General features: G+C 34.4%; 1 long non-coding RNA gene across 4 annotated transcripts in view; it reads left to right on the top strand.

Annotated features, from left to right (window-relative positions):
- The first annotated feature begins 4,943 nt into the window (after positions 1–4,943).
- The window catches only part of LOC108365843 (uncharacterized), a 27,057-nt gene continuing 5,962 nt past the window's right edge, over positions 4,944–26,038 (top strand). The window contains exons 1-2 of one of the 4 annotated variants that reach the window (XR_001848013.1): positions 4,944–5,239; positions 11,841–12,253. This is a non-coding gene — a long non-coding RNA (uncharacterized LOC108365843). Of the gene's footprint in view, positions 5,240–11,775; positions 12,254–26,038 lie in introns of all 4 variants that reach the window. The other 3 variants (XR_001848011.1, XR_001848012.1, XR_001848014.1) reach the window with 3 other exon arrangements.

The raw sequence follows: 26,038 nt of genomic DNA on the forward strand, positions 1-26,038 counted from the left end.
AATTTTTAAATTTACTCACAAACTCACACACACATTTTCATTTTCAATCTCAAGCAACAACAATTTCGAACAATTTCATTTTTTTATTTTCACATTTATATGATTTTAAAATGTTGGCAAACTTCAAAAAAAAATCATGGCCGACAAATTGAGAGAACGGTTATACCTTGCTATGTTTTTATCATGGAAAATACTTTAAAACGCCAGAGTACTTATTTTTAAAAATATTTGGGTATATAAAAAAAAATTTAGTTCATAAAAAAATGTTATTCATTTTAACATAAAAGAGGACTAGGAACAGAATGAATTACAGTAAAAATTTAAATGTATTTGAATCTCTGTCACAAATAAAAGTTCACAATCACGGTTGCCACAAGACCAAAGTCTGACCAGAAGTTACACAAAAAATTACCAAGTAAAAAACAACGTTTCATTATACAATAAACTGTAAACACAAACCTCGTTTATTTGCCATAACCCAACAAACACCAACCAAATATTTCTCCAACCTTGGAGAAATTCATAGTACTCAAGTTGATTCACAAAACGTATTTGGGCAGAAGAGAAAGCACGCTCCTGATGTTCCCACTCGTTACAATTATAACGTGTTGTCTCTTCTTATAGAATTACGTTCTTTGTTGATTTCCAACATTAGGTGCGTTCGTTTAAAATCTCCAGTAAAAACCAACCAACTGCCGAATTCCGGCAAAATGTCATCTGTTCTCTCACAAGAGAAAAATATCCCAAATAGTACGCGAACAGAAAATTTGCAGAAACTTGCAAGTTAGACGAACAGCTGATATATTTTTTTTTTTACATTAGTTGCATTCGATAACAAAATTAGCCAACACCAGCCAACAATCAAAATCAAGAGAGTAAGCGAAAATTCTCTCGCTTCCTCTCTCAATTTTTGTGTGTTGGACAATTTTTTGTCGTTATCGAACGCCATCCAGTAAAAATTTGGTTAAACTATTACAATTTTTGACTTGTCGAACGCACCTATTCAAAAGTGTAAAATTAGGTGCGTTCGACAAGTCAAAAATTTGTAAAAGTTTTTCCAAATTTTTAACTGACGGCGTTCGATAACGACAAAAAATTATTCAACACACAAAAATTGAGAGAGCAAGTGTTCATTTTGATGCAAGAGAAGCGTTCATTTTGTACTGGCAAAATTTTAGTCAGCAAAAATTATCCAACACGAAAACATATGATCACAAAACATATGGTTGCAATTTTTGTAAACAAACAAAATTGCATTTTCCCAGTTTTGGTATTTATATGCTTTTTGCCTCCCTGCTATGTGACTTTATGATAGCGCCAACCAGTTTTTACTTCTAGAAATGTTCCTGGCGAACATTGAACGTTCACTTTCCTTTTTTCCTATGGAGGCAACATGAATTTCAGTTTGTTTACAAATACAACATAAACAAAGTCAGCTGGTGTGTCTTCTTCTTCCGGTTTTTGCAAGTAATGGCTAATTTCCTGTTCGTTTACTTTTTTGCTTTTTCATCTCTTTGGGAGAGAATTTTCGCTTACTCTCTTGATTTTGATTGTTGGCTGGTGTTGGCTAATTTTGTTATCGAACGCAACTATTAAAACATATGAAAAGTCATCACAAAGTGTTATACTGACACAGTTTATTGATTAAACAAATAACTACTTATTTCTTACAAGTTTAATTAGTCGCATTTTGTAATTTTTAACTTCCAAACCATCAAATTCAATTTTGTGATTTGCGTAAATGCCAACCAGCTGTTTTTGATCAGCTGTTTTCCTGTTGGCAAATTGCTGTTGGCAAAAATTTTTCCAACAGAAACCAGCAGCTTCCCCTCAAAATGAAATGTCATTTTGCTCTCTCAATTTCCCCTAATTTGCAAGTTTTTTGCGTTCGCGTATGTTTTTTGCGTTCCTATCGAAACAGAGGAGTATATTAAAGAAAATCTCGTCAAAATCCGTTCAATAGTTTTCGAGATTACCGCGTACTAAGAATCTCGACTTTCCTTTATACTAGTATAGATGCGTTATTGCAACTTAAAATGTTTATTGAAATTCATTCGTAATACTAAATAATATAAATTTATGCATTCGCGTAAATTGTAAATGGATAAGCCCTTATAGAAGGCATGCAAGGAAGCACTTTTATCAGCCCTTCTTGGGTAGGCCTCTTAGAATGACTTTACTTATATTCTGGGTAGCCATAACCATAACCGTATGTCAGCTTCTCTGAGAACGTGGTACTCTTTATTTATAAAGCCTACTTGGTGTCCCCCCGTTATGGAGAAGCTCGGCCAAACACTAAAATTTGTTCAGGCGTTAATCTAGTATTATGTTATTGTTGTGCCTTTCAAAATTCATATATCAAGGGAGGGTATTTAATTAGCTAATGGCCACGTTTGAGAGGATACAAAGGTTGCACCGATCTCGGACCGCTATTCCTCTCTTAACGAATTTGACAGAATCGTTGTTTGCATGACGTCACACTTGTGCAACTTGTTTACGTTTTCCTTGCAACATTTTTTCTTCTTCTTCCATTCTTGCTCGCGTTTTGGCATTTCTCTCTCGCAATTGCACCAGTGTGACGTCACACAAAAGTTATTCTCAAAAATCCTCTCTGATCGGCGCAATCTTGTATTCTATCATTCTTGGCTTATGGCATTTAAATGATCAAAACCGCTAGCTTGCCACCAATTTATGAGGTTTCCCTATTATTCTATACTGGACTATACTACTAGATTGCCTGCAACCGCTTCGCTGAATGTATAAAATGTCTGCGTTTTACATTAAGTGTAATTTATTTCAACAAAACACAAAGTTTAAGATTCAGCCTAAAACATAGCAGATCTGAATTTTTTTTAACTCTCTTATATATGTTTTCAAACTAAATCCTTTTTAAACTCGCCTTATTACCTTAATACAGGACCAATTTGAGTTTCTAAACAGGTGGAAACCCTTATACATAAATACATGTAGTTTAGAAATGATACCTTTTCGAAACCATTTTGATTGATGCCCATCTAATAGATCATATAACTTATTGAATCTTTTTAAGTGTATTTAATTTTAAAACAGGTGGTAACCTTCTTCAATCACCCCAAAAAATTTATATGTTCTAACTAACACGGTGAGGCGATTTTACAGTAAACTTTTAGTTGAAAGCAATAATCGCCTGGTGTGAACGGCCTTTCAACTAATCGTAGGCTTTTAACACTCATGCGTTTGAGAATTTTTTATGATTTAATTGAGTTCGACTTTTCAAGCAGTAAACGAAATTCTCTACTTTCTCGAAATTATAACCGTCAACAGTGACGTGAGTGCCAAGGCGCTAATTCGCTGACTGTTTGTTCGATAACAGGAGATACTACGTCTTGTCCTCGTTGACCGCCAGACCCATTCGCTTTGCTTCCTTATCCAACTTGGAAATGGCAAAACAGACTTCGCGGTTCTTGCTACCGATGATATCGATGTCATGGGCGTACGCCAGCAATTGTCCAGTCTTGTAGTAAATTGTTCCTGAGCGGTTCAGTACTGCAGATCTTATTATCATCTCCAAAATCAGATTAAAGGAGGTGACTACTTTAAGTGCTATCGAAAGCGGCTTTGAAGTCGACAAATAGGTGGTGAGTGTCGATCTTTTCTCGCGGGTCTTTTCCAATATTTGGCGTATGGTCTATGATGGATTTTCCAGGTATAAAGCCACACTGATAAGGCCCAATCAGTTCGTTGACGGTGGGCTTCAGTCTTTCACACTATACGCTCGATAAGACCTTGTAACCTATGCTTATAAGGCTGATCCCGCGACAGTTGGCGCGAATGGCGGCGTCGCCTTTCTTGTGGACTGGGCAGAGCACACTTAAACTCCAGTCGTCGGACATGCGTTCACCTGACCATATTCTGCATAAGAGTTGATGCATGCACCTTAACAACTCCTCGCCGCTGTACTTGAATAGCTCAGCTGGCAGGCTGTCACCTCCAGCAGCTTTGTTTTTTTTTTTAAGCGCGCTATTGCTATTCATACCTTATCATACTCAGGTGGTGGACAACTCCAGTGCCGTTACCATTGAGTAGGGTGAAAAAGTGTCCCCTCTATAATTTAAGTACGTTCTGGACATCAGTCACTATGTCGCCATTGTTGTTCTTACAACAGTTCGCCCTGGTCTTAAAACCTTCGGTAAGTCGCCTAACTATGTGGTAAAATTTTTTGGCGTTTTTCTTATCGGACAGCATTTCAAGCTCTTCGCACCCACGTATTTCGGCCTGTCTCTTCTTATTGCGATAAATACGTCTCGCTTCCCTCTTTAGTTCCCTATAGCGGTCTCACATAGCTCGCTTTGCGCCCGATCGCAGCGTGGCCCTGTAGGCGGCATCTTTTTTCTCTGCAGCTTCTTGACACTCCGCATCGTAGCAGTTGTTCTTACGGGCACGTTGAAATCCGACTACTTCTTCTACTGCTCGCATATGTCGTTTTGTTGATTTAGATATTGGAAAGGTTTATTGTAGACCAACAACTATGTGCGGAGAAGTGAGGCTCGGTACTTAAAGAGAAAAAAAAACGACTAAAAAGTAATTTAAAAAAATGATAAGTAGCGTTAAGCTTAACTTCGGTGACATTATAGAATAACGCAAGCACAAAGGGAATTTTTCTACTTATTTTTATCTACTATGAGGGATCGTCTTACGTCCGTAGAATTGAGTTTTTCTCATATTTGCAAAATAACCAATACAGAAGACGAATTACACCAGAGCATTGAAAGCTTTCAAAACCTTTTTCATTTATTTTTTTCTTTTCTGTTTTACTTTTTAGCCATGTCTTGTTTGTAACAATGTAATATGAGTTGTTGTTGTTGCTCATTTCTTGGTTATTGGCGTTACCTTGACGCCGGTATTCACCACACTTTCTTGTGGTTCGACCTGCTCTGTTAGCCAACTAATTTGAGTGATCAGTTAAAGTCGGATCGTGCTTGAGTTAAGACGTTTGTTTAAAGCCAGCATTGGTAAGTGGCAAGTGCGGGACAAAAACTGAGCCGAAGGAAAAGAGAAAAAAGGTAACTAAATGAAGTGAGGTACAGTGGTGCAATGTGAAATTAAAGTACGAAAATTAAAAATTGCTTTTGAAATTATTTTTAAATATTCGGTGACCGTAGTATGTCGCGTGTGACTTGTGGCAATACAAGCAAAAATAACAACAGCAACAACTACAATACATGTACTAATGCATATAAGCAAGTGAACCAACAAGTATGTATGTATGCATATTTATGTATGAGATCGAATGTGATATGATACTATTAAAGAGGGGCTGAAGACAGGTGAAAAGCACCGCGTCTTGTGGATTTCAAAATGAGTGAATTTCTCAAAAAGAAACAAGTTTATACTTATGTATGTATGTACATAAGTTTCTAAAGATGTTTAAATTATGTAAATTTTTTAAAAAGTTTACTCGAAAAGTGTGGCATATGGAATTCGTTGATAAAGATATTTAAAACAAAAACAACGGCGTTGAGTTTTAGTGAGTTTTGTGAAAGAAACCTATAACTTACACACTTTGTCTTCGCGTACTCCAACGCGCATACATGCCTGCATATGTAGTTACAAATACAGTGTGTCTGACAAACAGACAGACAGATACGCAGCGCAGTGGCAGATATGACTGCAAAGTTGGCGTAAAAAACTTTCTTTTTCGTCAGCATTCGCTCACTTTTGCGTGAATCTTTATATATGAATGTAGGTACGGTGGCGGGCAAACAAATAGGGACGCGACATTTTAACAACTTTTTGCTATTTTTCTTTCGTTTGTTTAATTTTTATTATTTTTAAGGTGTAAACAACTTTGCTCCCTGTATGTGTAAAAAGACGTCTCGCTTAAACCAAGACGAGTTCAAAAGTAAATAGTACAAATGAAAAAAAAAAATTAGTCAGCTGTCGGGACCTTCTCGGGTCTAGTACGGCCCCATTTCTGGTATTTTTTGGAACAATTTCTGGACACAGATGTTGACACAAATGTTTATGAGTACCTGGTACACTCGTTTTTTTTACTTTATCTATCTAATAAAGATCGTGTGAGTCAAAATTTCAAACTTTGTACTAGATTTACAAAAATTCGACGAATTTCAACAAATCTGTGCCTGTCAATTAAAGAAGCTTAAGTGACTTTAGAAGGTTTGACTTTGACTTTAAAAAATAATCAGTTTCCCTTGAAAATTTTTATATTTTTACCATTGAACTACACCTATGGCTAGTTAAAAGATAAAATGTATTGTCTGGAAACCCAATGATTATTACGACGCATTATTAATTAAGAATTACAAAAAATCCTTGGAGTGCAGCTTTGTAGTAGATTCAATTTTAACATAACAACATTGTTGAATATACTTTCTATGAGAGAAAATGTGTGACACCGGCAGAAAAAAAAATGCCAAAAATTAACGGTTAGTCCTAGCTAATTCAAAATTGCACTTTATCGTACTAAAATTTAAGTGGCTACAAAGTTGCGTGCCCAAATTTTTCTAAAAGTTCTGATTGACAAGTTTGAAATATTGATGTAACTTTGTCGGATTTTCCTAATTATTGTACAAGGTTTGAAATTCGGACTTATATGGTTTTTTGTTATATACTACGTATACTTAAAAAATAATAAACATTCAATTAAGGAAAGAAAAATAGTCAAAACTTGTTAAAATCCTGCGTTCCTATTTATTTTCTCGCCGCTGTATGTTGCCAATAAGCATACGTGCATGTGTGCATTTGTGAGTGCGCGTTATGAACGCATGTGCGCGTAAAACTTCACTTGATTCTGCTGATATATGTACATTCATATGCATGTATGTAAAAAAATATCGAAGAAAAAATGATGAATTACAGAAAAAATATAGAAATTGTGGAAAAAGTGGAAAATTTGCAATAAGCAAAAAAAGTATACGTACATATGTATGTATGTAAGTAGCTAATGGCAAAGACTTTGCAAAACAGTAGAAAAATAAAAGCAAAACATTGAAATGTGAAAAGTCGCCATGGAAAATCGTACAAGAAAAATAAAAGTGTAACATTGTGTCTTAATTGAATTGCATATTTGCTTGCAAGACAATTCAGAATGATAATTATAGTGCGAAAACGTACAAATGTATGTGTGTGTGTGTGTGTTCTTGGACTACTATTTGTTTGTTGATAGCAATTGGGTACGCCAGAGCTAAATGAGGTTGCATAGCGGTAATTAACAAATATATATGTATGTACATAGGTACAATTTTCGTATACGAATATTAAGCTGCGTCGACTTTGCGATTAACGCCCCCTGTCATTGTTTGACTTACTTACTTTGGAGAATTCCGGTGCTCAAAAACAAAAAAAAAAACAATTACGCGCTAGCCGTTCAAAATCAAGTATTTTTCACAAAGAAATAATGAAATCATTAATTTTGAATTTTTTGAGACCTTGAAATTTTCGAATTTTTTCGGTCTGTTCGGAGATTACCGGGAGGGTTTGAGAACCTTTCCGGAGATTTTCGATACTTTATAGAGTTTTACTTGGCTTTAAGTATTCCAGTCCAGCCTGTAGTCCAGTTTTCGGAACTTATTGCATTTTTCTGGGTGTTTTCAGGTTCAATGGCAGCTTAAAAACTTCTTATTTGACATTAAAAAGTTTTTGCCGCTCTGGTCCGAGAACTGAAAACTTCGCCACTTGGTCTATCCATTTTGTTCTTGGGCGCTCTTGCTTTCCTTGTCCATCCATGGGTACAGAGTCGAAGGATATTTACACTGGAGCGTTGTATTTTTATACGTTTAACTATGTCCATTATGTCAAAAAACTCGTCCTCTTCGTCATTCCACCTTCTTCGGTACCCGCCGCCCACCGCGATTAAGGTCACAGATCTAATGTAGATTAACTCTTGAAACTTCCCAGAGCCTTCTCATCTTTGTCCAACATTGTGCACACTTCTGTGCCATATAATTCTGATGAGACTGAGTGGCCATGCCTAAATCCCCGTTTGAACTGCAACGGCTCGGATAGGTCCTTGCTAATCTAAACGGAGAACGAAAAATGGCAGCGGAGTTGACACAACGCCGAAATCGGTTTGTCTCCAAACCAAATTTGGCAAAGAGTGACAGAAATTCGTTTCAAAACACATCATCGACGCACCACCAAAAAGGAATTGCTACTATTTTTTAATTGGTAGGCGTAGTTAGATGACAGAGCCCACCGGTGTTTATTGATCTGTTACAATAATTGTTTATTTGCTGTGCTTATTCCAAAACAAATGCCACTGCAATTTCGTCGAAATTTCTGACAAAATTGGGACACTTCTATCGAAAAGCCATCAGCAGTAAGTACGTATGCGCATCGAAACTTGATTCTTACTGCAATTCAACACTTAGCTTTTTCTGGCTACTTCAGGTTCAGTTGACTACAGTCTTGTTGCTGCCGCTGGCAATCGCGGCATTCCAACCGGTAATTTGGCCATCATAGTTGATGGCTGTTGAATGAATGCGTGGCTGTTGTTTTGATTGTTTGATAACTCAGTTAAACCAACGGTGAAATTGTTGATCACAAAAATGATTTATATTAGTAAATATATTAGGGGTCTTCATCTAAAGTGGTAAAGGTATAAATTATAAATATAGTGATAGGCTTTATTATTGAGCGCTGCTCGATGGCAAAGCACAGTAAGCGGTTGGGCTACCCAACAAATATTTTCTATCGCAATTGAAGGGGCTAGATAGAGGGGGAAAGAGTCGACTAGTTCCTCTGCTACCCGGATGTATAAACACTTGATATAAAAGTTAGTGGTGGTGCTTACTAAGAACAGTTAAATATATGTATGTATGTATCTTTCATTTTCTGTCTTCCTGCTTACTGCTGTGTTTTCCAAGTGGGAGTGGAGGCTCCCTAGAATGTTTCTCGTACGATCCTTGCACTATGGGAAATTTGAGCCTATTTTGTGGCCAAAAGTCAATTTCTTGACTTGCTTGAAATTAATCTTTTTGTCTTATTTTACAGAGAATACTTCATAGTAAAAAACTGTATATTCTGTTTTTCGATAAATTAACATACCGTTGATTTGGTAAACAGATAGTTTCGGAATTTTCTGTAAACGAAAAATGTGTAGCTTGATTTTGTGCCACTTTCAAATGCGTGTATCTCATAATCTATTTGCTGCTTTTCAAAAGTGAAAAGTGGAAAGAAAGAGTGACGGTTAGCAGAATATTTACCAATTAAAACTTGGATTATAGTTTTAAGGTTGTGCCAAAGAAACGTCCGCATTTAAGTGACTTTAAAGTGAAATTGTACGATTAAAAAAAAAGTTGATTTAGTGTTTTAAAAAAATGCTCAAAAACGTTTAAAAAATACTCATCACAAATCGATAGAATAGTCCCTGATCTCTTATTTCCCCATAATCGTATACTGCGATTTGTACGATATTAAAGAAATTGTAAATTTTCTTAGGTAACTACTTGGTACAAAATCATGAATTTTATGAAATAATTCACGGTGTTATAATTTAAAAGATGGAACAAAACCTGTCAGATAACAAAGAGAAGGTCTTAAACTTAAGGTCGGTGGAGGATTCGAGTCGATATTTAAAATAGAACGTACGAGGCATCTGTTTATTGGGTTGGCGTCCACTGGACCCCGTGTGACCATTACGACATTTTTTGGAGGTGTGACCATTACGGGTTAATTTTTGTGTGGCAAGGCCACTACTTCCAGGCCTACTACTAGGCCCAGTTTTAAATTGATATCTCAACTTTTAGAATTTTGGCTACAAAATAGGTTCAAATTTCCCATAGTGCCTTGGTCAAGACATCTACATTTAATTTTTAAACCCAATGCGGGATTACAAAGGACTCTGAGCATACGTGAGTCCTACAGGGGATTGCCGGCCAACCTAAACTAACCGAGCCCTGTCTGATCTCGACATTGTGGACATCTCCAAACTTGAAGGTTTCTTTAATAAAACGCGGGAAACAGAAGGAACGGAAAAATATCTCGCCCAAGTAGCATCACAATCACTTAACCAAAACTGCGATACCAATTTAGCACGACATTCAAATGGCAGACAACCTATGAGTACATTTCTGTCAAAACTGTTTCGGCGTCTCGTTAATAGCCATTTATTCAACAACATCAAAATGCATACGAACTACTTAACCTTCTATCTGACAATGTTATCCGTTACCAAGTTTATGCCGATGATATAGTCATCATTGCCAGAAGGAAGTTTGACAGAACCATCTGCGACAATATTAAACGGGGCTTGGATGATGTGCAAATCATTCCGTTCACAAGAAAAGGGCCCTGCTAGGAATGGCGATTCTAACTCTGGATAGGCTCGTGGTTACCATCGCCAGTGAAGTGACATATCAAGAAGACAATCGCTCACCAATCCACAATGACTGGCATATATGTACATACATATGGTATGTAAATGCATAACAGGAGCAATGCGCCTATGTCCGACGAAGCAGTTCTCGAAATCGAGCCATATATAACCATAGAGCAGGCTGTGAAAAGAATTCTCTGACTTTGCTAGAGAGCGATTTGGAAAAGGAGATATTATATTCTCTAGGAATATGTAGAGGCTAGCGCCTTCGCTCACGTGATCACTATTCTCTATTTGTACGTATGTTTACTTTTTTTTAGAAAAAAAAAATTTGCAAATCAATCGCGCTCAATCTTATTTCAACAATGGTACATTTATATTTTTTCAATGGCAATAACTTTCATTCTGTTATCTTGACTAAACATTGGCCATCCAAATACCATTGTACACATGTATATTCAAGAGTCGCAGTTGAACACATACATATATTTTTATTATAAGTACTATATTGAAATCGGGAACACAGTTCTAAGAGCGCCAATAACTTGCATGCCAAGTCTTTTTGTATATGTATGTATATATATATATATATGTATATATGTATACAAACATTGTAAGAGTGGTTTGGTACACTTGTATGGCATTGGGAGTAGGCAGAAATGCTAACCGGACACTCAGGTGAAATGAAACAGGAATGACAGCTAATGTAAACAACCGACCAGTCAACGGCAGAATGACAAACTCGCCAAATCGTCAGAGTCATGCAAGTTTTTCATTTACTTACATAGTACATACGTACATACATACGTAAATGTAGATAATATCCAGCAATGCTTGCTCCAATAGCAACAAAAAACTTAATAAAAAGTATACTATGCAATTGTACAGAACAGTAAAATAGCAACAACCAGTAATTTTTGTTTACATCTTTTTATGCAACTAACTGGCCACTTGTTGTTCTTGTATCTACATACAATTTATTTGTATTTGCAACTTATTACGAGTATACTTATGTACATTTGTATGTATATTTTGGTGTGTTGGTGGTGCTACACATGACATTCAGCTGCGTTCCAAAAAATGTGCAGCTGGAAAACTGTTACTTGTGCTATTTCTGTGTGCCATTTTCCCCGCCAACTGTAAAACTGCAATGGCGGGCTAAGCTTCCTTTATGTTGGTATATGTATATGTATGTATGTATGTAGTATGGAAGTAAGTATGGGTGTCTGCATTTTAAATAATTGCTGCTGCGTGTAATAGATGAAAAGTGGGTAAATCGCGGTGGCATGTGGCAATATGTTGTAAGACTAACGAGATAACCTAAGCGTATGATGCCACATTGTCTCCAACTGACAATAAACTAGCTAAGTATATACATACATATGTACCTACATACATACATACATGCATTTTTTGAAAGTGCTCTAAAATACATATTGTGATTCACATTTAATATCCAGAATTATGCTGTGTTTTTTTCCAATTAAAAACAAAAACCAATGCTAACTAAATTAAGTGTGTTAAGTTTTCTTCAGAGTTTTGTACTCAAGTGAAAAGTATTTAAAATCTTTGCGTGAAAAATTGTTTAACTACATAAATACATCGAACATTTACCTTCATACATACTATGTATGTATGTATGTGATTGTGCGTGCTTAAATCACCAGCTAATCTCACTGCGTTTTTTTCGAAAACGTTCGTATTGTAGTTGTGCTCCAAAGCAGATGAGCATGCATTTGTGTTATTCATTGACTTGAACGTTGTTTGCTGTTAGTAAACTTTTTTCTTCGCTTGTTGCTGCTGTACCACTTGCAGCCTATTCCTTTGGCATTTGCTGCAAGCGTAGTTCGTCTGCGCGTATGTGGATTAGTTTGGCTGATATTTACCGCCGCTACCGCTGTTGCCGTTGCTGTAACGAGACGCGCCTATAAAGTGAAGGTGAGTTTTTCACGCTACATAAATAATAGAAAGCTTAGCAGCCAGCCGTCCGTCGTTGCAATGACGAGACTTACATAGGCTGCTCATTTAAGCATGGATAACCAAGAGTGCGGCGCACAGTGGTGTACAAGAGGAAATAAATAAAATTTGTATAGGTCTTCAGATCTTTTATTTTATTTATTACATGTACATAAGTAATACATATATTGGGATAATAGTGTACCTTTTAAATTAAGGGGAGACGACGTCGGCTGAGCTGAGCCGAGTTGAGTTAAGTTGAGTTGATTGAAGTGAATTAAGTTGAAATGCGTTAAACAACAAAAAAGATTATAACACAACACAACACAACACAACACAACACAACACAACACAACACAACACAACACAACACAACACAACACAACACAACACAACACAACACAACACAACACAACACAACACAACACAACACAACACAACACAACACAACATTCTTCAATTTTATCCTTTTAGTTTGCTTTTTAGTTTTTTGCTCTGCCGTTTTTTTTCTTTTCATTATCTAAATATTCACCCACACCTTTGCTATTATATTGAATATTGAAATTTACCTTCGTCTTTGTCTTTATGTTTAGGTTTCTTTACTTTTATTTAAATATCTGCCTTTATCCCTTTCTTCTTCTACATACTCAACTTTGCCTTCTTTCCTGTACAAGTCTTAACTAATTACAAATTTGAGAAATTTTCTGCACACCAGTATCAAAATACCTTTCTAATGATATATAATTGCTTATACCTAAGAAGTATAGTTTAGCCGTAAAAGGGGTGTAAGGAAAATATGATTATGATTGCCTATTCATATATAAGGTAATATATTGGCGCTTACACAATCAGGGGATTCCCTTAAACTCGTTAAGTCGTAGACTATGTAAAACTCGTAAGTTTTCGAGGCTGTTACGGGAACGGCCCACTTTGGCAAATTTGCAAATAGGTGCGTAAAGTGACTGTTTGACAGGTTGAAAAGGGTTTTGTGAATACATTTTTGTTTCGTATTATTTTTCATAACAGCCTGTCAGCTCGAATGAAAGCTAAACTATAATTTACAGTTAGTGGATGAAATTTGTTAATTTTGTTCACCTATTATTTTTTCCATTTGTTTTCAGTATTTTATCATGTATTTTTCATGGCAGAATACACTTGGAGGTTTGCCATTGCCTGCCGAGGGGCGACAGCTATCAGTTAGAAAAATACTTTTTATTTTTTTCAATATTGTTATTGAGCTTTGTACCACGATTATGTGAGCTATGCGCTAACCACTGAGCTGTGATGTTGTTCGGAAACTGGGCTTGAACTCAGACCCATTTTTTGGCGTTCAATTATAATATTATTACAAACATATGGTGAAAATTTCGGAGTCAAATTTCCTTTTTTTATAGCATTTCTAAGGCGTTTTATAGGTTAATTTGCATGGGAGGTACGCTTTAAAATAAATCGATCATGCCTATTTTTCGTTGTTTTCTTAATTCATGACCATAAATTGTGCATACGGAAAATTAGTTTAAATTAAGAAAAAAATATATATGGAACTGTACCACTGTGCTTCGTTCGAAAGACGTCTGATGCTGAAATCTAAATCCGCGCGAAAAATCGTTGCTATGCCGGATTTAGAATTTCAAATTTACACATGCATACACCCGACAAACTTTATAAATCCTCATCTGTGTGTTTGTATGCGTTTATTTTCGTAAGGTTGTTGCTTTGCTTAATTAAGCCAATTTTGGTTTTATGACTTGTGCATATTTAGATTTTTCCTAATTTTAATGAAAAACTTAAAATTAGATTAATTAGCAAAAAGAAAGAAAATTTAATTATTCCAACGCATTTGGTAAGATTTCACATTCGGAAGTAAACTATTAATTTTCAAAACAAAAATTGAAAGCTTACTGCCGAATATGAGTTAACTCATCACTGTGATAACTGCGATTAGACTGATCCCGTTCCACGACCAAAAAAACTAAAAAATTAAAAATAAAAATAAAAACAACGAGAGATTTGATAAAAATTAAAAGTTCTTAACCCTCTTAGCCATTTTTTTGCTTCCAAGGCAGACAAACAAAACACACCTTTTTCCATGGTGAATTTTTTCTGTCGTTGTAGATCGTTATTTTTCGATAAAAAATAATCGTTCTTTTGAAATTTTATTACATTTTCACCATCAATTTTAATCCTTATAATTGAAACACACTTTGTTTCGATCATAATTGTGTTTTTGTGTTCCCTTAGTAAAAGCATTTCCTTAACACTTTTGTAGAACATTTTACCTATGTTAAATAAGAGCCAAAAACTCATAATGAAGTTAATGGGCTAAATTTTGTTCACAAAAAAAGGCTCGCTTTAAAAAACAAATCGTTATGATTTGAAGCAAACGCTTCCTCTGGTGGGTAAGTAAAGGAACGGGGTACTTGAGGTCAATGAAATATGGAATAAGAAATAGTATCCTCGAGCCAAGAAAATCAATTTAAACGCCGAGGATATAACGTACAATTTTAAAAGGTGGCTTATAGCTACGGTGACCATTATTAACGGTTTTTGGCGGGACAGTACTGATTTTGAGAAAGGTGTCCCGCTGAATATTTTTTAAAAGTCGGGGCGCGTCCTACTTTTTCATATTTGTACCGCTTAAATCCAGATTTTGAGTGCTTTCTTTATTCATTTAATAGAAGTCTCCGTGTACTCTAGCCCAAAAACCATCATTCGGACGTGACAGTACGTCGTTATCTCAAAGAACATAGAATATAAGGGAGCCGTAAACATACCCATCCATAAACATTCCTTTCTTTTATGATCTTTGGTTATGTTTCTATCATTCATGCCTTAATTTTCTTTTAGATTTTTATATTTTTTTTTTTTTTATAATGAAACGATACAAACTTGATATGAAAAAATATTAACTAACATATTGATACCTGAGTGGAAGATCCACCAATCTCGGCAGCCAGTTCGAAAAAGCTCTCTATCTCAGAAAACTTTTCAAGAACACCCTATTTCAGAATTCGGCTGAAGAACGCGATATCTCAGAATTCAGTTCAAAAATGCACTATCTCAGCTGCCGATTCAAAAATGCCCTATATCAGCACATTTTCAATGTATTTTCAGCTGAGATAGGACAATTTTGAACCGAATTTGGAGAAAGGGTGTTTTTGAAATAAATATGGCATGGTTTTCTGAGATAGGGCGTTTTCGGACTGGCTGCCGAGATAAGTCGATCTTTCATTCAGGTGTCGATATGTATAAAATTTTGCGATAATTTTTCAAGTTCGTTTCTCTTTGTTTTGTCTTAAACTCTATTATTTAAACGATACTATGTATTTTTATTCTAAAAACACAATTGTATGTTTTGATTTGATGCTTAGAAATGTCCTCATTTTCGCCCACAGAAATCTGATCACCGTACCCATAGCTTCGGTCTTAAAAAATATTTAGATTCAGGCGTATACGGCGATCTTTTTTGTTTGCTTGTAAGGTGGTATGGCCTAAAGTACATACATACAAGTACAAATATATGTAGAAATAATGCAAAACACAACTCACACATCAAATGGTATAGCTAACAGTTGAAGTTTTTAACTCTATAAAAAAAAAAATTTCAGAATTAGCCACAGTGACAAAAGGTAATTTTTTATGTTTTCTTTCCTTCGCTATTTCGATTTGCCGCATTTAGACATTTGATTGTGATATATTGCCCTTACCACTACAAGTCAACCATTTCCAGTTATTCATTGCATGGAGGTTCGTGTCCAAAGTCTTTAGTTTTGCAATCGCCAATGGCTCAAAAGAGGTGACTTCAATATGATTGCATAACAACAGCGGTAAAACCGTACATGAGTAGCTTAAATTGCACTATTCATACAAAAGGTGTGTACCTAATTCAAGCTTGTATACAGTTTAATGGGTCTATGATACATTTAGTGATACACTCGCAGATCCGTATTCCATTGTTTTTTTTTTTATGTCGCCAGTGAGTCATATACCAAGCTTCCTTCTGCTGATTCCAAAAAAGCGAGTCAGATATAAAATAAAAAGAAAAATAGGAATACAAAAAATTATGTACGAAGAAATGAATATAAAACCGCAGATGAAGGCTGCGAAAATTTTCACCGGTTAGTGCCCTTCTGCGAAAGCAAAAGTAATTTTGTAAACTGGTTTTTAAACACACTCCAAAAAACAACAACAACAAAAACACAGAGGAAAACGGTATACTTGTGAATGCATGCATATGTAAATACGTTTGTATATGTAAAAAATTTTATGAGTTTTATCCCTTTCTCATTCTCATTTAAAAGAGACACTCATATCATACCATAAATGCGTATGTATGTGAGCAACAAATACATATAAATGTATAGACATAACCTACAATAAATTAAAAAATCATACCTTCTTGCAAGCAAATAAAAAAGTTCGCCGTACATCCCTAAGTCTAAAAAATGTTTGCGAGGCAATTGCGAAAATTTTTTTTCCCGAACCTAGGGGTCTCCTTTTTACTTTTTTTTCAGTGACCCCTACATTCGAAAATAAATACCTACATTTTTTAAATAGCTCCACTGGAATAATCAAAATATGCACTTCCTTAACAAAAGTTTAATGATTTTTGGTGAGCTTTAATTTACTGATATTAGGGTGGTACGCTAGGTTGATAAGAACTGAGATCTGGTGGGTAAGTTCTAGAACGGTGTACTTGAGGTTAATGAATTTTGGAACAAGAAACAAATTTTCATCTTGAGACAAGAACGTCAAGAACCGACTGCAAGCACCGAAGATATAAATTAAAATGCAAAAGGGCCAAAAAATCTTAATTTTTTCGAAATTGCCTATGCAAAAATATTTTCAACTAGGGGGTGTAAGTTGAACTATTTTAATGTATTCTAATGTACATATGTACGCATAATGGAACCGTATAAATAATTAGTTTGTTGAAAGCAGTACTTACACAAATATGTACATATTTTTCTGGGTATCACATATTTAAACACATGCTAATTTCCGTCCAATTGTTAATAAAATAAAAAAAACATAAATATATGAAATCGATATGGACAATCTTATACGTACGTATGTACTTATATTGGCATGTGCAATATATACCATTAACTGTGTTTTCTTCGGCTATGATTGTGATCCGGATAAAAAATTTGCACGCAAATGCAACAACAACGATATGATCCTGATAAAGTGCGAAACTCACATCATCAAAAATACTTTTTGTATCAAATACTCAAATCTCTGCCAGCACTTGATTCTTAATCCCTTTATATTTAAGTAAAGTGACATACCTATGAGCGGTATAGTGATAGCAATTTTTCATCATCGACAGAGGAAATTTTTATTTATTTTATTTATTTTTTTTTTTAATCTAGTCATCTCATTTTATGTGATTTATTTTCATTCACGGAGCTATTTACTGTATTATTTTTTTTATCGTTATTGTCTTCATCTTTGAACATACAACCCCCAACACAATGATACGGACACCCGGTTTGGGTTACTTATTTTATTTTTTAAAAAAAGTGTAGCTCACTGTCTGACAAAAATTATGCACATAAATTAAAATTTCAAATTTTCCTTGAAATTTCACATTTCTTATTCAGAATTTGTAAAAAAAATCTTTGGTAAAATATTTTTGTGGAACATTCATTCTAGTATTATAAGGTGCAAGTTTGAAGTATCTAAAAAATACCGTTTATTTTTGGATATTTTTGTTGACGTTGTTGCGCTCTTTCTTCTATATAACGAATGCAAAAACCGTTGGAGAAAACCGTTTTTTACATTTATTTTTTGAATTTTTGAAATGGGAAATAAATTATTTTTATAAGTTAAGTCTACACCAACTGAAGCAGTACATGAAGTGCACAATTAACACACACTGCAGAGACAAAAAAAAAAAGGTTTTTCTTTTTGGTAAGGAACAAACTTCAGGTAATGGTATTCACGGAAATGGTAAAAAGTACAATTAAGTTTAAAAAGTTACAATTTTTAGATCTCAAATATAAACACTGGTAAAAACTGGCAAAACTTTCAAATACACCGCGGGCGCCATTTTTTGTTTACATACCAGTTTTTTATCATTTGGCGATCTGCTAAATTATACGCAAATACACAAGCGAATTAACAAAAATACTTTCAAAACTTGATATTTCTTCGCTATGCTATATTTTATAAGGTGAAAATGCAGATGTACTTTTGTTTTTGCTTATTCAACTTTCAAATCGTTTGAACAGTCGATGGACTGACACTTTACCAGCTTTTACTAACATGTACCGAGTACAGGAACGCTTTCTGGTAAATTCCTGTAAATTCTTGCAACTTCTTGCGAGTTAGGGAACGTACCTATATATTCTACCATTGCTTCTTTTAACTTGCTGCAAATAAGTTGCCTTTAGGTTAAATATTTGTTTAAGTGAATAGTAGGCGTGTTTTTTTTTTTTGTTGTTTTGAAATGGAAATTGTCGATGATTCTTTTGTATATGCGTGTAAAAAACGGCTTTAATTTCGTTTAAATATACTTTTCCCCATTTAGTGAGTTCATTTTTATAATGTCGTTTTCCTCGTGCTAGTAGTATAAAATTAGTGCGGCCAAACCCAATAAGAATGATCCAGACAGTTTCCGTAAGAAATGATCGTGATACTGAGCTGGACAATCTAAGAAAACAAAAATATTATTCTTTTATTTATTTTTTCCACTTCCAATCGTAGCTGAGAAAAAACTAGATTTATTAGCAACGTCTCATTTTATACTGGACACCTCATTATTGATCTAGGGGGGGGCGGAGATGGAAGTTTAGATCCGAAATGCAAACAAATTTTATTATTAAAGCCGCTTTTGGCAACACTTTCTATTTCGTTATAAATAATCAACACTTTTTGCACCTTGCGTTATGTACATACATACTTACTTTACTTATGTTGTCTGCTTCTTTGAAATTTTCGTATAGGAAAGTTTCCGATGTGCTAAATTGAAAGGAAAGTCAAATATAGGGGTTTATTTTTTATGTGCTATATTTAATCTTGACAGCAGTCCAAACGGTAAAAGTATTATCTTATAAAATGGCAAAAAACAGAAAAATATTTTCATACATACATACGTGCTTTTTACTGAGCTAGAATTACGGCATTCGTTATCGAATGAATACTCGTTTTGATCCAAGAGAAATGAAGCGACATCTTTTTCCTTTCTAATATAACTCAAACCTTTTTCTAAAAATTTTTAAAATCTATAGTTTTTTGGGCTATATCTGCGTTGTATGCTATTTCCAACAAAGATAGGCCAAAAAAAAAGATAACGTTTCAAAATTTGGAGAAAAATTGGCCGCTACACTGAGATTTTTGATTGTGTCTAAAGTGAAGCATTTTATTACCGGGTTTAAAATGGTTTACAACCAATGAACATATATACATAGTCATAAACCGATAATAAAAATGCTTAACTTTAGACATAACTTTATTTTTTATCCAACCTTTAAATATAAAGTGAGCTTTAAAGTTAAAGGTTACTTCAGAAAATGGACCTAAGTGTTCAATTTATATTGGCTTCAGATTCGAAGAAAAAGTTGCTCTGGTCCAAATCGATAGCCCTTTCGTTGCTGTATGTATGAGGTATGTTTAGGGTGAAATCCTAAATGTGAAAAAGTACCACTTTTTTGTAGATACAAAGGGAAAAGTTTGACTAACAACCAACAAAACCAAATGGAATTTAGTATGTATGTATGTCTGAAAGTTAGTAAAATACGTACAAAATTTTGTGAATATCAACAGTTTGTTTTTTTTTTTGTTTTTTTTTTTAACAAAATTTGAATTGTTAAAACAAACAGTAATAACTTGCTGTCTGCTATTGGAATTTTAATGTATTTTATAATACCCTTTTATAAGCTTCACCTGTATGCTTCTATGATACTTTTTTGCTTGACCAAAAATTTGTAATTATAGAAAGATATTGAGTGTGTGGTTTTGTAGCCCACTTATTTTTAGTATGATAATGCAAGTTTAAAGAAGCTAGTACCCCTATTGCGGGTGTCGACTGGCAGTAGATAAACGACTATTAAGCGATTATCGATTATCGATGCTATTGTGAGTGTCGCTTAGTCGCTCAATTAGCGACTGTGAATACTTTTTAGTCGCTCATTCTTCTATTGCTGTTTTTTAGTCGTTGGAGTTTGCGTTTATAAAATTTACATAAGAAAGTGGTACTATAATGGATAAAAAGTAAGTCAATTGAATTGGAATTGGTTGTTAAAAATTGTGAAATATACATATGTATGTACATATGTGTCTGAATTACAGATCAAAAATTGTAAGCAACAAAAGGCAACTTTCCCGGTTGGTCTGGCTGATGCAGGAGAGTGAGGGCATAGGCAAAGGAATTTCCGGAAAGAGTAGGGGAGGAAGCTCCGCTTCTTTTGTGAAAGATATACAATATTCCTTGTGCATATAATTCCGGCTACGCCATCCACAGTGTTTTTGCGCAGAACCAACATCAAAGTTTACAAAAAACTGCATAATTTATTAATTAACTAATGCTCGCAAATTTTAAATCTTTATTTTAAATTAAAGTTTAATTCTTTCACTACACTTTTATGTTAAAGTTTTAAAAGTCGGGTCACGCGTTTGGACACAAATACTCAACATCATTGTACAAATAACTAAACGGTACCGTATTTCTTAAAATTCCATAAAATTTATTAATGAGGAAAACAGCTTTTCCTGCAAATCCTGTAAAACCTAAAAATCTTGAAGCATCGGGAACGCAACTTCTATTCATGAAATTCACATATGTACATACACTTCATCTTCCAACTCCATGGGATCCGACGAATCTCGCAATTCCCTCCTTGCTTTAGCCAACTCTACTAATCTATTAGCTTCCACATCATCTTCCTCATCACTAAACCATATTTCAACTGTGTCCATTTTTCAAATTTTATAATAAAAGCAATTATTTTAAAAATGATGTAAATGAAACATTAAAGAAACAAATGTAAACAAACAAACAGCTGTTTACAATTCCGTCACCATTCACAATAGTACAAATTTTTATCGATCAAGTTACACAATAGCAAAATAAAAGATGATCGACTCGATCGACAAATTTCTATTCTACTGCCAGTCGACACTCGCAATAGGGGCCTAGAACTTACCAAGTTTTTTTTTTTTTGTTTTTGAATGTGTTGCTCATTTTAACGCTATAAGAAATCATCGAACATACTTCGTATGGAAGAAAATTAATGGCACTGTCAAAAAAAAAACTTTTAAAAAATCAACGATAGCTACTTAAAATGTACACTTTAGTAAAATTGAGTGGGCTACTCAACTGCATGTTGAAGGTCTTTCTAAGAAATCTAAACTAAACTTTTTATGAAAGTTTGTTGAATTTTTTTAAAATATTGCAAAAAGTTTGAAACTTGGATTTAGTCGGTCTTTTTTAAAGAATAAACTATATTTCAATAAAAATTAACTGAAATTAAATAACAAAAATATAAATTGTTAAAACTTGTCAATGTGTGGTGCGCGTATAATTATGATAAGGGATGTATTTTTTTAATGTTAATAAAAATTAATGTATACGATTTCAAAAATGTTTGATGTCTTCGCACATTTTTTATAATTACTAAATTTTCTGAAATTATAAAGTTCTGGAAAGCGGAAGAACTTTTACATTTTCTCGCATGACCAGATGCCATATTGGATCCGCCATTTTGAAATTTTGCAATTCTGTTATTAGCGACCCCGAATAACTTGTTTAAAGCTTCGAATTTTGGTCGCATTTTGAGTTTAGGCCGCACCGTCCGTCGAGCTTGGCGGACACTTGCAATCTCTGATCAATTAGAATTTCTCATTGGTAAATAATGCCAGTGGAAAATAAGGCGCGCAGTTATAAATCACCGCGCGAAAAAAATCTAAAGAACATTTGCCTCAATTACCGTTGTGTACAGGTTGAACCAATTATCAGAAAATCAATTTAATTGACTGTTGAAAATTTGCACTCAAGTGACTATCAAAATGAAAAACGGTAAACGGTAGTTCAGCGGGCAGTAAAAACTAAATAATAACAGCAGTTGGTATGATGTAAAACAAGAAGAAAAAAAGAGAAGAAGCAAAACGCTTAAGGCCTATTCAACCTTTCTAAGTGCTTTCACTTTCAACAAAGCTTTACACTGATAAACGCGACTTTGGTTTCCTTTGAACACTAGCTGGTCGCTGCTAATTTAGTGGCGGTTGTGCGCATTTCTTGTTGTTACTGCCAGCTTAGTGTGATTGAACTCATTTTCTCGTTACTGCTGCTGCTGCTGCTGCAACTTCGTTTTTTATGTATGTGTTTTATGTATTTCCGTTGGATGTATGTACTTTACTTCTCATTTTTACGTTTTTCGTTTTGCATCGCAGGGTTGGTAATCATTTATTTAGCTATTACTTATTTATATGCATACATATAACGGGTGATTTTTTTGAGGTTAGGATTTTCATGCATTAGTATTTGACAGATCACGTGGGATTTCAGACATGGTGTCAAAGAGAAAGATGCTCAGTATGCTTTGACATTGGTCATTTGGCAGCAGAGCTTTCATTTGAATGTTTTGCTCTGTTTTTTGATTCCATTCAGAGAAAAGTTTACTTTTCACAAGCGTCGTTGTACATATGTTTCCTGCTGCTTTGGAGTATTTTGAAGGGCAAATTGTTGCAGACACAGCTATTTTCACAGCTGCATGCACTTATGCGAAATTAGTACAAGTACATTGGTATGCACATATACATACATATACATATATGTAGGTGTTGGTGTATGTAAGCATGTAAGTGCCCAATTATTCGGTAATTTGTACTGTTTTACCACTTTTTTTACCAGTTTTTGGTGGTGTAACCACTGCAAATTTGATGGTGAGCTAATGGTTAACAAATGGCAATTGAAGCGAAATAAAGTGGTTTGCGTTTGGTTACCAACTAAAAATTGCTCGGGAAAAATGAATCAAAAATATTTTTATTAGAATTACAACCTGTCGAAAATTATAAAAAAAAATTAAAAATAAGAATTTTATCGATCCCACCACATAGTTAAAAAAAGTATTAGCAAATTTTAACAGAAACATATCTACTGATATATCTACATATATATGCATGTAAGTACGTATGTATGTATATATGGTTACCTTAATATAAAAAGGCCCTAACTCATTTTCTTTCGAAATCCATCTTTGTCCAAAGATCGAAAGATTACTCCCTAAAGGTCCAATAGAATTTAAAAACAAGGACTACATCAATAAATTAGTTTCAGTGTTTATTTAGTTTGAAGAAATTGCCAACTTAAAAAGTTAAAATCCTGGCATAAGCAACGGAGTGGGTCGTGCAATTCAAAATTGGTTTTACAAGCTTTCAGAAATATGGGACAAAAGTGTCTTGATACGCGTGAGGGAACATTAAAGCTTACATCAGCCAGAAGAGACGGACTTGAAATTGAGCCTGCCAGTAATTTAACCATAAAAATTATACCAAGCATTTCCCTGCGACTGGCAAGTGTAGGAAGGTTAATAAGTTTTAAGCGACTCGTATAAGGTAGAAGACTATATTGAGAATCCCATCGGAAATTTCTTAAAGCAAAAAGTAGGAATTGTTTTTGAATTGATTCTATCTTGTCTGAGTAAATTTGATACCTTGGATTCCAAACCACCGAGCCGTATTCCAGAATCGGCCTAACTAATGTTGTAAACAGGGTTTTAGTGATATAAGGGTCACTAAATTCTTTTGACCATCGTTTCACAAATGCAAGTACACCTTTAGCCTTGTTGACTGTCACATTAATGTGAAGATTAAAATTAAGCTTAGGATCCATTGTGATACCAAGGTCCACAAAATTGTATACCTGTTCCAGTTTATGGTTACCTATTATATAAAAAACTGGCAGAACAGCTCTTCGCGAGAAGCACATTACTTTACATTTCTTAAGATTTAGAGGCATAAGATTTACTTTACACCAGTAAGCCATGCTGTTTAAGTCTGATTGTAGCAAAGACCTTTCTTCAATTGAAACGTACGATTTATAAAGTTTTACATCATCTGCATACATTAAAATTTTGGAGAATTTTATATCTGTAGAAATATCGTTTATAAAAAGCAAGAACAGAATCGGGCCTAGGTGGCTACCCTGAGGGACTCCTGAAGTAACATCAATGACGTCAGAGATAGTATTTTTAAACAATACCCTTTGCGATCTATCATAGAGGTATGAAGAGATCCAACGTAGAATATTAGGTGGAAGACCAAGAAGATCAAGTTTATAGATGAGCAACGAGTGGCACACTTTGTCAAATGCATTACTGAAATCAGTATATATAACATCAACAGTTTTGCTCTCACTAAATGCTTTTGAGATATAGGATGTTAATTCAAGTAAATTTGTAGAAGTTGATTTGCCCTTGCAAAATCCATGTTGACTGTATGAAATGCTTGAAGTGATAGAATGCGTCAACCGATTTGTTATAATTGCTTCAAATAATTTAGGAATTGCAGAAAGCTTAGCTATGCCCCGGTAGTTCTCCACTGAAGACCTGCTACCGCTTTTATGTAAGGGGGTTTTAACATATCAAATATTTTTTTCTGAAAACCTGTTAAAAAGATATAACCCATTTTATGCTGGAGTCGCCGACATAAAGAAGATGAGAAATCGATTTAGCAAATTTTCATTTCTCAAGCTTGGCAGATATAAATAACCAAAGTGAAAAAATCGGGCCTGGTAAATTTCATCAAAACATTTGACATTATAAAGACACGCCCTAAGACGCATATATAACATTCACAATGGGCCAATATATCTCCGAGTAAATATAAAAAGACTTCATACACACCTTCTTAATCCAACCTCAATTGTAGTTTTCAAAAGAGATTTGAAACATATTTCATATTTTTAAGGGAAAACTTATTTCATTTCAGTGAACGAAATGTAGGAACTCAAAAGATCGTCAAAAAATGCGGTGAACATTTTAATTCCCATGATTTTACAGAAAAATATATCCCCATACAATTGTTTCTTCATAGCAATCCTTAACATTAAGTTCTGTCTACACCTCTGTAAATTCTCAAGTTCAATGGCTCACTTAAATGATATTTTGGATTCTGAATATTATACAAATGTAATGACTGCGTAATTTTTATTCTTTTTTATGGGCACTAAACCGCAAACAAGTGTACATATGTATGTATATGCCATTGTTTGTATGTACATTAACTGTCATTATGCTTATGGTTGTAAATGACCAATCATTAAGCAATGGAGACTTGTTATATAATTCCCGTAGAAACCACAAAAAAACTCTCTGAATAGTCACTGGGAAGCGTGGAGAAAATGTGTAAAAGAAAAAAAGATGATCAGATACTATCTACGATGCTAAAAAGTCGCACTAGAAAATTTGCATAAGACAGGTATAAATAAAACAATTTAAATAAGGAATTTATCCTTACATATGTATATACATATGTATACCTTTGTATGCTTGTAAACCGTCGCGTATACATATAATTATGACTACATATATGTATGTACATATGTAGATATCTATGTATGCATGTAAATATGTACATACACATGAGGACTAACCAACTACATGCAAATTTGTAACACAACTAAATATTATACATGGAAGCAGAAAAAAATCGTGTGGCCCTATCCACGGAAAAATAGGTTTGAATCATGATGCAATAATGAAAGGTGTTGTACGTTGTGACAGCCCGAAATCGAACTACCTTAGGTCAATATTGTATTTTGGA

The sequence above is a fragment of the Rhagoletis zephyria genome, unplaced genomic scaffold, assembly GCF_001687245.7.
Source record: "Rhagoletis zephyria isolate East Lansing unplaced genomic scaffold, Rhagoletis_zephyria_1.1 Rzeph_scaffold_02016, whole genome shotgun sequence".
Lineage (NCBI taxonomy): Eukaryota > Metazoa > Arthropoda > Insecta > Diptera > Tephritidae > Rhagoletis > Rhagoletis zephyria.